This window comes from Bufo bufo, chromosome 2 (assembly GCF_905171765.1).
Source record: "Bufo bufo chromosome 2, aBufBuf1.1, whole genome shotgun sequence".
NCBI classification, from domain to species: Eukaryota; Metazoa; Chordata; class Amphibia; order Anura; family Bufonidae; genus Bufo; species Bufo bufo.
In genome coordinates this window covers 194,491,539-194,506,476 of record NC_053390.1, presented here as the reverse complement: position 1 = coordinate 194,506,476, position 14,938 = coordinate 194,491,539, and positions in this window count along the sequence as shown.

The window sequence follows — 14,938 nt, the reverse complement described above, 5'->3', positions numbered from 1 at the left end:
GCACAAGTAATGTCGCTGTCACCACTGCCTAATAAAAAATTTCATTTAATTATTGTCACTGATATTTAGGATGCACAAACGTCATACAGGAGGTATAGCGCAAGTAATGTCGCTGTCACCACTGCCTAATAAAAAATTACACCAAATGAATGTCACTGATATTTAGGATGCGCAAACGTTATACAGGAGGTATAGCGCAAGTAATGTCGGTGTCACCACCGCCTAATAAAAAATTACACTGAATGAATGTCACTGATATTTAGGATGCGCACACGTTAAACAGGAGGTATAGCGCAAATAATGTCGCTGTCACCACCGCCTAATAAAAAATTATACTGAATGAATGTCACTGATATTTAGGATGCGTAAACGTTATACAGGAGGTATAGCGCAAGTAATGTCGCTTACACCACCGCTTAATAAAAAATTACACTGAATGAATGTCACTGATATTTAGGATGCGCACACGTTAAACAGGAGGTATACCGCAAGTAATGTTGCAGTCACCACTGCCTAATAAAAAATTACACTGAATGAATGTCACTGATATTTAGGATGCGCAAACGTTATACAGGAGGTATATCGCACGTAATGTCGCTTTCACCACCGCTTAATAAAAAATTACACTCAATGAATGTCACTGATATTTAGGATGCGCACACGTTAAACAGGAGGTATAGTGCAATTAATGTCGCTGTCACCACCACCTAATAAAAAATTACACTGAATGAATGTCACTGATATTTTGGATGGGCAAACGTTATACAGGAGGTATAGCGCAAATAATGTCGCTGTCACCACCGCCTAATAAAAAATTATACTGAATGAATGTCACTGATATTTAGGATGCGTAAACGTTATACAGGAGGTATAGCGCAAGTAATGTCGCTTACACCACCGCTTAATAAAAAATTACACTGAATGAATGTCACTGATATTTAGGATGCGCACACGTTAAACAGGAGGTATACCGCAAGTAATGTTGCAGTCACCACTGCCTAATAAAAAATTACACTGAATGAATGTCACTGATATTTAGGATGCGCAAACGTTATACAGGAGGTATATCGCACGTAATGTCGCTTTCACCACCGCTTAATAAAAAATTACACTCAATGAATGTCACTGATATTTAGGATGCGCACACGTTAAACAGGAGGTATAGTGCAATTAATGTCGCTGTCACCACCACCTAATAAAAAATTACACTGAATGAATGTCACTGATATTTTGGATGGGCAAACGTTATACAGGAGATGTAGCGCAGGTAATGTCTCTGTCAGCAGCAGATACCATCTACAGATAAAGTACACTGGATGCAGAGCCGTCTTTAATATTGATTGGACCCTGGGTAAAAATTTACTTGGGCCCCCTGGATCCCGCCTTCCCACACCCTAGCATGCAATCACGCCCTCCACCACAACACACACACAAAAAAAAAATCCACACACCTGGTAGAGTACAGTGAATGACTGTAAATACTTTCAGTTCTGAAGACTCCAGCGGCTCAGGATCAGTGCTCTGGGCAGCTGGGCTCAAGCTGGAAGTTGGCACCGCTCTGCAGGAAGGAGACCGCGGCTCGGCTCACCCTAGTGTTACAGTGCACTCCAGCACCCCACAGTAAAGCAGTATAGCACCCCACAGTATACAGCAACCCAACGGTATACAGCACCCCAGAGTATACAGTAGAGCAGTATAGCACTCCACAATATACAGCTCCCCACAGTATACAGCACCCCAAACTATACAGAATACAGCACCTCACAGTATACAGCACCCCAAACTATACAGAATACAGCACCTCACAGTATACAGCAACCCACAGTATACAGCACCCCAGGTATACAGTAAAGCAATATAGCACCCCACAGTATACAGCAACCTAACGGTATACAGCACCCCACAGTATACAGTAGAGCAGTATATCACCCCACAGTATACAGCACCCCTTAGTATACAGTAAAGCAGTATAGCACACCACAGTATACAGCACCCCATAGTATACAATAGAGCAGTATAGCACCCAGTATACAGCACCCCACAGTTCACAGTAGAGCAGTATAGCACACCACGATATACAGCACCCCACAGTATACAGTAAAGCAGTATAGAACCCCACAGTATACAGCCCCCCACAGTATACAGTAGAGCAGTATAGAACCCCACAGTATACAGCCCACCACAGTATACAGTAGCTTACAGTATATTAGTATAACAGCCCCTGTCACCTTTTACTGATGTAATCTTCACACAAAAAAGCTCCACAAGTCTGGCAAACTTCTCCTGCAGCAACACTCCTGGTAGACAGGACCTTTAATGACCTCATAGCCATGTGACCAGTAATATTGCTAGGTTACTGGTCACATGGTGATGATGTCATCAAAGGTCCTTAAGAGAATCGCAGCTCTCATAGTTCTCTGCCAGGAGTGCCGGCCAGCAGGCAGGCATTGCATAGCATGGCAGCACCCCACTGTGTAGCTGACAGCCTGACTCCCGGGGCAGTGGGCAGTGGCCAGCAGGGCTCAAGAGGCAGCTGCCTTGGGCCCCCCAGGAGCCACTGGGTCCGGGGCAGCTGCCCCTTTTGCCCCTCATTAAATACAGCCCTGACTGGATGTCACAGATATTTTTAGGCTGCGCACACGTTACACAGGCGATGTAGCGCAGATAATGTCACTGTCACCAGTGGCGAAAAAAATTACACGGAATGTCACTGATATTTCGGATGCGCTAATGTTATACTGGAGATGTAGTGCAGGTAATGTCGCTGCCACCAGCAGCAAAAAAATTTGACTGAATGTCACAGATATTTTGGATACGCAAACGTGATACAGGAGAGGTAGCGCAGGTCATGTAACTGTCCGCAGCGGACACCATCTACGGAAAAAGTACACTGGATGTCACAGATATTTTTAGGCTGCGCACACGTTAGACAGGAGATGTAGTGCAGACAATGTCGCTGTCTGCAGCGGCCAAACAATTGCAAGCTATTTAGCGCAGGTTGTGCTAAAAATATATATTGCTGCCAGATACAACTATAGTCCTTAAAAGGAATTTTGGGTCTCTAACAAATGTCAGCAATTTAGTGCAGGTTGCACTAAAAATATATATTGCTGCCACACACAATAGTCCTTAAAAGGACTTTTGGGTCTATAACAAGTATAAAAGCTAAAATATTCCTATTTCACTCCCTACACTATCTCTCCCTTCTGCTCTCCAGCTCTCCCTGACTAAGACTGAGCCGAACACGTGTCATCGGGTGCTATATAGCACCCGATGACGCGTTCCGGCCAGCCAATCACTGTAATGCCAGTAGCCACCATGGCTACAGTATTACAGCGAATGGCAGTACTTAACTGTACGTTTATTGGCTGCGTAGCAGCCAACAAACGTGCGGGGAGGAGACTCGAGCATCGCGCTCGAACACACGCGGTATTTCGGCTGAACATCGCAATGTGCCGAGCATCGCGATGCTCGAGTAAAATTAGTGTTCGGCTGAGCATGCTCGCCCAACACTAGTCATCACACGTGCCTGTCAATCAAAGTGCAAAGGGTGCAGCAGTTGTAGAGAGCAGAGCCTCTAGGTGTAATGGCAACGCCCCTGTTGCTCCTAGAGGCTCATTTGCATATATTAAAACATCATTTTTCTCAGCAATACAGGCACAAGTGAACGTGGGACCAACACAGATGCCTTCAGCTGCCAAGTGTGCACATGTAACAGGTCAGCCAGTTTCATGGGTACAAACCTGTTAAGTGACAACATTAAATGCAGTAAGTGACATCGGGGTTTGGAAGGGGTTAATAGCAGTGCCTCCCAGTAACCACATCAGTGCACCCTCTTTCTATTGCCACACGACTGCATTTTCCCCGTAGTCAATTAAACTGAATAAATGATAAAAGTTTGAGATTCCAATTAGTCAGATTTTACCTTTGTTTTTAGATTGCACACTTATAGAAGCAGAGTAATATTTTTTGCAATTATTTTCAAACCCCAGATGCACACAGAGATATTAACAATGTACTGTTTTGTCATGAGTACACGCAGTAAAGGACATCAGCAAATGCGGTGACATCAGCAGATGCAGTAAGTGACATCAGTATATGCATCTGTCAGCAGATTTGTACTTATGAAACTGGCTGACCTGTTACATGTGCGCAGTTTGACAGGGTGAGGCGTAATGACGTTTTTACTGCTTGACCATGTCAATCAAAGTGGAGAGGGCCTGGTAGTTGCAGAGACAGCTGAGCCTCTAGGTGTAACGGCAACGCCCCCATTGCTCCTAGAGACTCATTTGCATATATTAAAACCTAATTCTTCTCAGCAATGCGGGCACATATGAACATGGGACCAACACAGATGTCTTCAGCTGCCAAGCGCACATGTAACAGGTCAGCCAGTTTCAAGGTAACTTTTGATTTATTTTACATTTTAGGTGAACATTGTCTTTCATTTTCATAAGTTTCTATATGAGGATAAAAAATGTTTCCCTTGTTTTCCTCAGTGTGTGTCTCTTGGTCCCCAGTCTTTTTTAGGTACAGTATGAGCAAGCTTTTCTGAGCAGTGCTTTGATATATTCATATACATAAATTTAGGTTACTTCTAAATTGCCTATTTTTAAACAGCCTGGAGTTTCTTCAGCAGTTTCCTACGTTCCATTTCTTTTTATTAATGAGGTTGCTCTGGATAACTGTAAACACATTTTTTGACATCTTATTTTAAGGCATACAAGCTCATTATCAAATATAACAGAGTCGGAGATGCAGATTTATACACCATAGATTTCTCTTAATTATCTTTGACACTGCCTAGTGTAAATATAATCCTCAACAGTGCAATTGACAGCTCACTTCTTCAGTGCCTTTGAAAAAGCTAAATATAATTTTATTTTCTATGATACATTTATTAAATGGAAGAACTATTGCACCATGTATGTGATATTAAAAGGGAATCTGTCTTGGAGAATACTCGGGCATGAGAATTAATTGGGGGAAATCGGTGTACATGCCACTGGGCAGGGGGCGGAATGGAATGGACCCTCACATGTCTCTCAGTTGAAAGTGGTAGATCATTTTAAATATCTAGGGGTCAAAATTACCAAGCAATATTCCCAAGATCTATCACTTAACATGTGCCCGCTAATTGAACATATCCGGAATAAATTTAACAATTGGAAACTATTGCCTATCTCGGTGGTGAGGGGGATTAATTTAGTTAAAATTATTATACTCCCAAAAGGGCTGTATACCGCTCAACACGCAGAGACGCATATACCCAAATATCTGTTCAAAGGATTAGATTCCATGACCAGGGTGTTTATATGGGGCAGATCCCGAGCCAAAGTTAGCCTAGATACGCTAAGACGTCCTAAACTAGAGGGAGGCACGGCCCTACCGGATTATTTAATATATTATTTAGCTGGCCAGTTAAGGCTCATTAACACATGGTTCACAACAGAGGATTTAACTACCTCAGAGGACTTCCTAAAAGCCTATCTTGAATGTAATACTTTATGGTTGGTTTTGGAAGGGCCGCCAAAATTTCAAAGGCCAATGGTACCACTACACAAATTAGCCCAAACAGTCTGGAAAGAAGCGCTAAATTTACAGAGGTGGTCTCAGACATACCTCTATGGGGAAATCAGTCTATACCAAATATACAGGGAGTAATGGGAGCAGATAAATAGAAATTGGTAGGAGCCAAAACCCTAGGGGATATATATGATCAAGAAATTTTTATGACATTAGAGGCTTTGACACAGAAGTATGATATTCCGCGCATCCACTTCTTCTCATACCTACAACTCAGGGCTGTTGTACAAAAAAATTTCCACAAGGCAGCACCAGAGTGTCTAAATACCCACTCATAGGAGTAGTCAGAACCCAGGGTCCCAGAGGATTAGTTTCGGCAATTTACTCACACCTAGTAAGAGCAAAGATTAGCGCAGAGCCCCTCCTGGTAATAGACAAATGGAAAAGGATGATACCCACACTCACAGATGAACTAATACTGGATTTATTGGAGTCACATCTACTAGTATCACCAGCAATAAACAATAAAATAATCCAACTCATCAGTCATATCTAACACCAGTTAGGATGTATAGAACGGGCAGAGCCTCATCTACTGCATGTCCGAGGTGTGGGGAACAAGAGGCGAACTTGTGGCACATGATCTGGAATTGCAACCCGATAGCTATATTCTGGGAGGAGGTGACTGATCTTCTTTCCTCATTACTAGCGGTTCAGGTGCCGTGTATTCCAGAGGTCTGCCTGTTAGGAATAATAAACAATGATAACTGGGACCATTATACGGCATTCCTAAGGGAATCCCTGTTTATGGCACGTAAATGTATAGCACTCAGATGGTACAACCCCAATACACCGAACCTGACCATGTGGAAAATGCAAATAAATCAAATTCTACCCTACATAGTACTGGTATATAAACACCGCAATAAACCGCAGAAATTTGACAAATTTTGGGGCTTGTGGTGTGGGGCAGCACAAACCATGTATTCAACCTCGAGACTGCGACAAGCAATAACAGCGGCTCGAGGAGATGTGGCTCAGTAGGTGTGTTGGGAATTCTGCGCACATAAAAAATTACTTTATTTTCAATAATGTAACATGGGGCGGATAGAATTGCAATAGCGGGTCAGAGATAAGAATATGACAGTTACTTTTCTGCTGTTTATATTGTTTTCTGTATGAGGAGAATTGGATCATACAAGTCTGAAACGTTCATGTATACACTGTATTTGGCAACAAATGTGTATGATGCGGTTGTACTTTTACTTCTGTTAATAAAACAGTTTAAAAAAAAGGGAATCTGTCATCGCAAAATGGTTAAACCAGGGAAATTCATGGTTACAGCAGAGGGAAAGCTGCAAGATCCAAACCCATAAAACTATGGCGGAAATGTGTTTTGTGCCTTGTAGGGCTAGCTCAGCTGAATGTAATGATACCTTTCACTTGGGCCTTGTTCACATCTCCGTCATGCACATCCGGCACAAATCCCGGCTGCCTGTCTGATTATAAAAAACATTGCGTACAACAGTTCTTGTCCGGCTGAAACCTGCCATCTATGCTGTGAAGTGGCCAGATCACCGCAGCACCGCATTACAATCAATAGGGATACGGTAGTAGAGTAGAGAATGTGGCTATCCGGCAGGCTGAACTCTGCCAGAACAGCCTGCCAGATCTGCTTGACGGAGATGTGAATGAGGCCTTAGCGATCCATTCCTTCATTCTGAAGAGAGAGTACATTTAACCCCTTGACAACAGGCCAATTTTCAGTTTTTCTCATTTCAGTTTTTACTCCCTGCTTTCCAGGAGCTATGACTTTTTATTTTTTTATTCACATAGGCAAATGAGGGCTTTGCTAGACAAGTTGTACTTTATAATGAAAAAAACAAAACAACAAAAACGCAATTTTGCCATAGTTTTATGGGTTTGGTTCTTGCAGCTTTCCCTCTGCTGTAAAACTGACCTGTTACCTTCATTCTAAGGGCCAGCAGGATACCACATTTATATAGTTTTCACTTGAACAGAGCTTAGCCGCGCGCGCCCAGGCCAGTGATACTAGCTGTGACGTCAGTGGGCCTGCGGTAAACAGCAAGAAGGCCGCGGCGCTGCCTCCTCAAACAGCTAATCGGCAGGAGTAGGATCCAGAGGATAGATCATCAGTAGAGATGAGCGAACTTCTGTTTTAAGTTCGGCGTCTAAAGTTCGGCTTCCGGTTAGCGGAGGATCCCGATATGGATTCCGAATTACGTTGTGGTCCGTGGTAGCGGAATCAATAATGGCCATTATTGATTCCGCTACCACGGACCACAACGGAATTCGGAATCCATATCGGGATTCTCCGCTAACCGGAAGCCGAACTTTAGACGCCGAACTTAAAACAGAAGTTCGCTCATCTCTAATCATCAGTTTGAAAAAAAAAAAGAACCCCTTTAAGTTTGGAAAATTTATACATAACTTTTTTATAGTTAAATCTATGGAACTGACTGAAGGCTGACAACTTTTGGGGGCAGTATATCGTGCTTCAGTGTGGTATATGGTTCTGATGAGACTGTATTTTGCACTATGGTTTTGCTGACCCCGCCTACTTGTGTTGGCCCTGCCTTCTGTCAATTTGGACCCACCTACAACATGGGGCCACGTTTAGGTTTTTTCCAGGGCCACTTTAAGTTTTCAGTCCGCCCCTGTTTCTCTGTATGAGAGAAATACATTTAAGTTTTAATAGTATGAGCATTTTGGGAAGCGGTGGTACATGTGATCTTTCGTTTTTTGTTTATTTTTTTATGGGGAAAGTGGGGTGATTAGAATTTATATATTATTAAAAACCTTTTTTTAAACGTTTTTTTAAACATATATTAAATCCTCTTAGAGGACTTCAAAGGGTTTGTCTGGGTTCAGGGCTGAACCCAGACATAAGCTCCCCGTCACTCCTTTAGCATATCCGAGTGGAGCATCAGAACATTTCCTTGCTCCTATGCTCCCCTTGCGATGCATAGCACCTACGAGGGAGCCTGGTGACAAATGGGCGGTGTATAGCACTGTTCTGGGTGGTTATAGAGGCGGGTAATAGTGAAACAGCAGAAACCCAGTTACTAATGGTGTTTTTTGCGCTCTGAAGCAAATGTCCTTTTATATGTATGGAAGATGTACGCAAGAGATTATTTCATATGCAAATGATCCATTGAGTGCACTGAGGGTGGGCCCAAGCCACTGAGTGCACCCTTGCTTCTTCGGCTTCCTCTGCCAGCCTCTCCTTCTCGATAAATAGAACTAGGTTCCCTCATAGTCCTTTTACCTGGCCCAGGCAGGAGGAGCAAGGGTGCAAAGAGTGGCTTAGGTCCATGTTTGGTAGCCTAGCCTTACAAGTCATGGTTCCTGGTTTAATAGTGAATTTCCTGGTGATATATATATATATATATATATATATATATATATATAGGAAATCTATCAATTTGAATGCAGAAAATATCATTGCATTGAGACAATGCTGTCTATATAATTGAAGTAAATGCTCTTGTGTGTTATTTCCTATTGTCTGTATAAGGGCAGTTCACACATAATCAACATATGTCAGCAGACTTACCCCATTACAAGCTTATGCTCAAATTGTATATAAAGTAAAAACTAGGCACTCACCATCTGGTCTAAATGGTAAAATGTCGTATTTAATAGGTAATAAAATATTTGATAGGTAATATAATAAAATATGAGCCCCTAGCTAATTACATTTGTTATTATTGTTGCTATATATAACATGTAAACACTATATTGGAGGATATAAGTATATTGTAGGGTGGTGAGTATACCTATTTCCTAGCGTTGATAGAACTGCTGGATGTACTTAATAACGTGATTTAGTGGAAAACTAAAGTTGTTGCGTGATTCATATAAAACTATGAACAAATATAAAAATATAAAAACATTAGTACAACATATGCATAATTGTGCTAAAAAAATATAGTCCCAAAAAAAACATGTAGGAAATATCAAAAAGTTAGCAGTACCGCTTGTTATATTTTAAATCAAAAATGTGATTTGCCAGACGTAAGTATAACTGGAGTCTCCCTGGAGACTGGGTGATATTAGTGGGGCTGGCGTCTGGGGCGTCCCCCTGATGCACAGCCTCTTACCTCACCCTCCGTTCGGTGGTCAGCAGACTTGGCTCCTCTGTCTGTGCACCTATATAAATAGGTAAGCCGTGTCGCAACCTTCAAGATGCCCGGTACGTTGCAGACTCCGGACTATGTGGTGCGCGAACCTCGGCGTCCCACCTGATCCTACGATGCAGTCTCCGGACTATGCTATGCGCAGACCTCGACGTCCCACGTGATCCGGCAAATAAGCGTTGTCATGTGATATTGCACGTAATGCAGAGAAAGTCAGGTGATGACGTTTCAGTAATTGACTCTGCAGGACCTTTCAAGGGCTCAGTCCTTTTAATAAAAATCCAAGATAGAATAGATAATGTCGTTGGATATCTTGTAAAAAAGTTTTAGGTGGGTAGTTCTCTATTCCGAAACAGCCGGACGCGTTTCGAGGTGACAACCTCTTCCTCAGTGGCTTTGGTGTATAATGAAACTACCCCCTTCTTTTATAGTGTTCGGCCTTAAAAACCCACCTAAAACATGAAATGGATTTAGAGTTTTCATCCAATCCTATCCAACCATAAAATTTACTTTCTCAAATATAGATTAGTGGAAACCTTTGACATCTTTGCCATCAAGAGAGTATATTGTCCTAGGGGATGAGAAGTGAGGGGATTGGACAAAAAACGCACTTGCGTTTATGTTGCGGTTCTCTTGCGTTTTTTATTTTATTGCGCTAGTTGATACTTATATATGCATATTTCTATATGCTTAGGCTACACGGGACTCTCCATTCTGCTGCCTCTGAAAGTCTCTGTGTCTCTTTATTTCTTCATTGTTAGTAGTATCTGCGCTATTATCACCATACCAATTGTGATCACAGGATACAGCAGTTGTGATCACATAATACATAAGGAAACAAAGTTGACCAAAAGAGCAGAAAACACACCTGCGTTTTTATTGCGGTTCTGTTGCATTTATTCGTTTCTTGTATTCTTTATTATTTGTAGATCTATATTCTATATATTTAGGCTTCCTAAAACTGTTTATTATGTTGTATCTGGAAACTTCAGAGATGTTCAAATGTTGAATAGGGGGAGGGGGCTCAAATTGTATAACTCTGCCCCCTCACTGTGGCAAACAAACCTATTTCATTCATCTCTACACTAACCTAATCATTTCTCCTTTTTCCTAAAGTTAAGGCACCTATCAAAGATTTCAGTGATGGAGACCTGGCCATTTATGTCAAAGTTAAAATTGACAATATCCAGCATTAAATTGTCTTCCAGGCTCCACGTAGCATTGATCTGCTTCGTCTTGCTCACTTTCAACATTTGACCCAATAAAAGAAGATGTCTCAAGGCTCCTTTCTTCTGCTCGCCCTACTACCTGCATTAGTGATCCTCCTTCCACACATCCTGTCGAGTTACTCTCCCAGCTGTCACAAGTCACTTAACTCAATGACTAAGGGGGAAATTTATAATTCCCCTTACGCCACTTTTTGGCATAGAAATTCAATCTACATTTTACGCTGCCCTTGCCAAGTCTACAAAAATGGGGTGTGGTGAGGGCGGAGTGAGGACATTGGCCAATTCATCATTATTTACATCAGAAACTGGCGTAAATAATGACTGAAATCTATGGCAGCTCTGAGCTGCCGTAGGTTTCATTGTGGTACATTGCAAGCATTATGAAAATAATAAATTTAGATTTTGACCTTAGAAGAACTGATGAATAATATTTCTGGAAAATAGGAAGGATATGATGAGTTATAGCTGCTAAGTAAATTGACCTGACTGTAAGTTGTCATGTTAATTTTTTTTTATATATTCTGTTCTGTCCTTGAAGAAAAGGCATCAATGTCAACATGATAAATAACTAATAGAATCCATACATCAAATATAAGAGTGCAGCCATTTGTTTTACATGGAATCATCATTTCTAGGCTATATTATATTATATTACCTATCTAAAATAAGATTTACTCTGGGAACATACCTAGCACAATACAGTTGCAAGAAAAATTAAGTGAAACTTTGCAATTACCTGGATTTCTGAATTGATTACTAATAACATTTTGCCGGATTGTAATTTGTCATAATTGTGGTCAAACACAATCTAATAACAAACAACCAGTTGTACTGTTCATGTCTTTTATTGAGCGCCCTGAGTAAACATCCTCGGTGCAAGGAGAAAAAGAAAGTAATCTGTGTTAATGACTTCTTCCAGAGCTAATTGGCAAAAGATGTGTCAATTAAGGAGATAAAGGTGGAAGAATGGGTTTCACAAGTGCCTTGCCCATTAAATACAGGCACACAAAGCCTGGTTACTGGCATATCTGTTCTGCTCAAGAGAGATTATTTAGTACAGGGATCAGCAACCTTCGGCACTCCAGATGCTGTGAAACTACAATTCCCAGCATGCAAACATGCTTAGCTGTTCTTCTTACTCCCCTAGAAGTGAATAAAGCATTATGGGAGTTGTAGTTTCTGCTGATCCCTGGTTTAGTGTAAACCATGTGTCAATGCAAGCTACTTTCAGAACATGATGTGTTATAGAGGCGTAAAAAGCTGGAAAATGCTACAAAACCATTGCTAGGTGTGCATTCATCCAAGTTTAGACAAATTATCCACAAATGCAGAGAATTCAGGATTCCCTAGGAGTGGGCATCCAGTCAAGTTCACTCTAAGAACACAACAGGGAATTCTGAAAATGTTGCAGCCCTTCTCATGCTTGCCTGAGACCACTTGGATGTTGCAAAATACTTCTGGGAAAATGTTCTATGGACAGGTGAGATACCCCTATAATTGGAGTCAAAAGACACTGCACAACAACAACACTTCATCCCAACTATGAAACATGGTAGAAGGAACATCTTGGTTTGAGGCTGCCTGGACTCCTTGTGATCATTGAGGGAACAAATAAATATAAGGTGCATCAACACACTTTGAAGGAGAATGTAAGAGCAGTAGTTAATGATCTCAAGCTGTAAGACAAGTGTCACAGTGTGGTTCACTGTGACATTTGTGGCCATGTAGGTTGGCTGCATGCTCTCTCACGTACTGGCTGCAGGCTGATTCCTGTGTATGCTGGTTACTTGGGGATGAGTGCGGGCTGCGTTGTTGTGTGTGAACTGTTGCCTGTGTTTGTGTCTCTCCACTTCCATATCTCTGTAGTTCCTGTCACTGGTGCCTTGCAGGCTGGTCACATGCACTTTGTGTACTGGCTGTGGGTGTTTCCATGTATGCTGGTTCTTTGATGCGTGCTGGCTGTGGCCTTGTGTGTGAACATAATCTGAGTATAAATGCATTTGTGTTTGTGTCATATCTGTGGTTCTGTCACTCCTTGTTGTGTAGGCTAGCTGCCTCTAGCCTTATACTGGCCACAGTTTATCCTGTGTATGCTGGTTGTTGTTTGGGCCATGCTGGCTGCAGCATTCTGTGACTGGTGTGAACTGACATTTGTATAGTTTGTTCTGTGCTTCTGGTTACTCCTGGTTCTGGTGGGGTTAACATTCCCTGCAGCTATTTCTATCTGTAAGCTGTGGATTTTGGGTCAGTTCTGTCTTCTACCTTGCTGGGTGTAGCCCCTTGCTCCTGACCCAGGGGGTTTTGCCATCTGCCCTTCTATGTGGTGTTGCCTGGTAAAGCATTGTTGTTGTAGCCTTGTCCATGCTTTGCCTGATATTCTGTACCTGTTCTCTGTCTTGATCCTGTCTGTTCCATGTATAGCCTGGCAGTGCTCAACTGCTTCTGATCCTGTCTGATTCATGTATAGCCTGGCAGTGCTCAACTGCTTCTGATCCTGTCTGATTCATGTATAGCCTGGCAGTGCTCAACTGCTTCTGATCCTGTCTGATTCATGTATAGCCTGGCAGTGCTCAACTGCTTCTGATCCTGTCGGTTTCATGTATAGCCTGGCAGTACTTACTGTTTCTGATCCTGTCTGTTTCATGTATAGCCTGGCAGTGCTTACTGCTTCTGATCCTGTCTGTTTCATGTATAGCCTGGCAGTGCTTACTGCTTCTGATCTTGTCTGTTTCATGTTTAGCCTGGCAGTACTTACTGCTTCTGATCCAGTCGGTTTCATGTATAGCCTGGCAGTGCTTACTGCTTCTGATCCAGTCGGTTTCATTTATAGCCTGGCAGTGCTTACTGCTTCTGATCCAGTCGGTTTTATGTATAGCCTGGCAGTGCTTACTGCTTCTAATCCTGTCTGTTTCATGTATAGCCTGGCAGTGCTTACTGCTTCTGATCCTGTCTGTTTCATGTATAGCCTGGCAGTGCTCAACTGCTTCTGATCCTGTCTGTTTCATGTTTAGCCTGGCAGTGCTTACTGCTTCTGATCCAGTCGGTTTTATGTATAGCCTGACAGTGCTTACTGCTTCTGATCCAGTCGGTTTCATTTATAGCCTGGCAGTGCTTACTGCTTCTGATCCAGTCGGTTTCATTTATAGCCTGGCAGTGCTTACTGCTTCTGATCCAGTCGGTTTCATGTATAGCCTGACAGTGCTTACTAATTCTGATCCAGTCGGTTTCATGTATAGCCTGGCAGTGCTTACTGCTTCTGATCCTGTCTGTTTCATGTATAGCCTGGCAGTGCTTACTGCTTCTGATCCAGTCTGTTCCATGTCTTGCCTGACAGTGCTTACTGTTTCTGATCCAGTCTGTTTCATGTATAGCCTGGCAGTGCTTACTACTTCTGATCCAGTCTGTTTCATGTATAGCCTGGCAGTGCTTACTGCTTCTGATCCAGTCTGTTCCATGTCTTGCCTGACAGTGCTTACTGTTTCTGATCCAGTCTGTTTCATGTATAGCCTGGCAGTGCTTACTACTTCTGATCCTGTCTGTTTCATGTATAGCCTGGCAGTGCTTACTACTTCTGATCCAGTCTGTTCCATGTCTTGCCTGACAGTGGTTACTGCTTCTGATCCAGTCGGTTTCATGTATAGCCTGACAGTGCTTACTACTTCTGATCCAGTCTGTTCCATGTCTTGCCTGACAGTGCTTACTGCTTCTGATCCAGTCGGTTTCATGTATAGCCTGACAGTGCTTACTGCTTCTGATCCTGTCTGTTCCATATCTTGCCTGACAGTGCTTACTGCTTCTGATCCAGTCGGTTTCATGTATAGCCTGACAGTGCTTACTGCTTCTGATCCAGTCGGTTTCATGTATAGCCTGGCAGTGCTTACTGCTTCTGATCCAGTCGGTTTCATGTATAGCCTGACAGTGCTTACTGCTTCTGATCCTGTCTGTTTCATGTATAGCCTGGCAGTGCTTACTGCTTATGATCCAGTCTGTTCCATGTCTTGCCTGGCAGAGCTTACTGCTTCT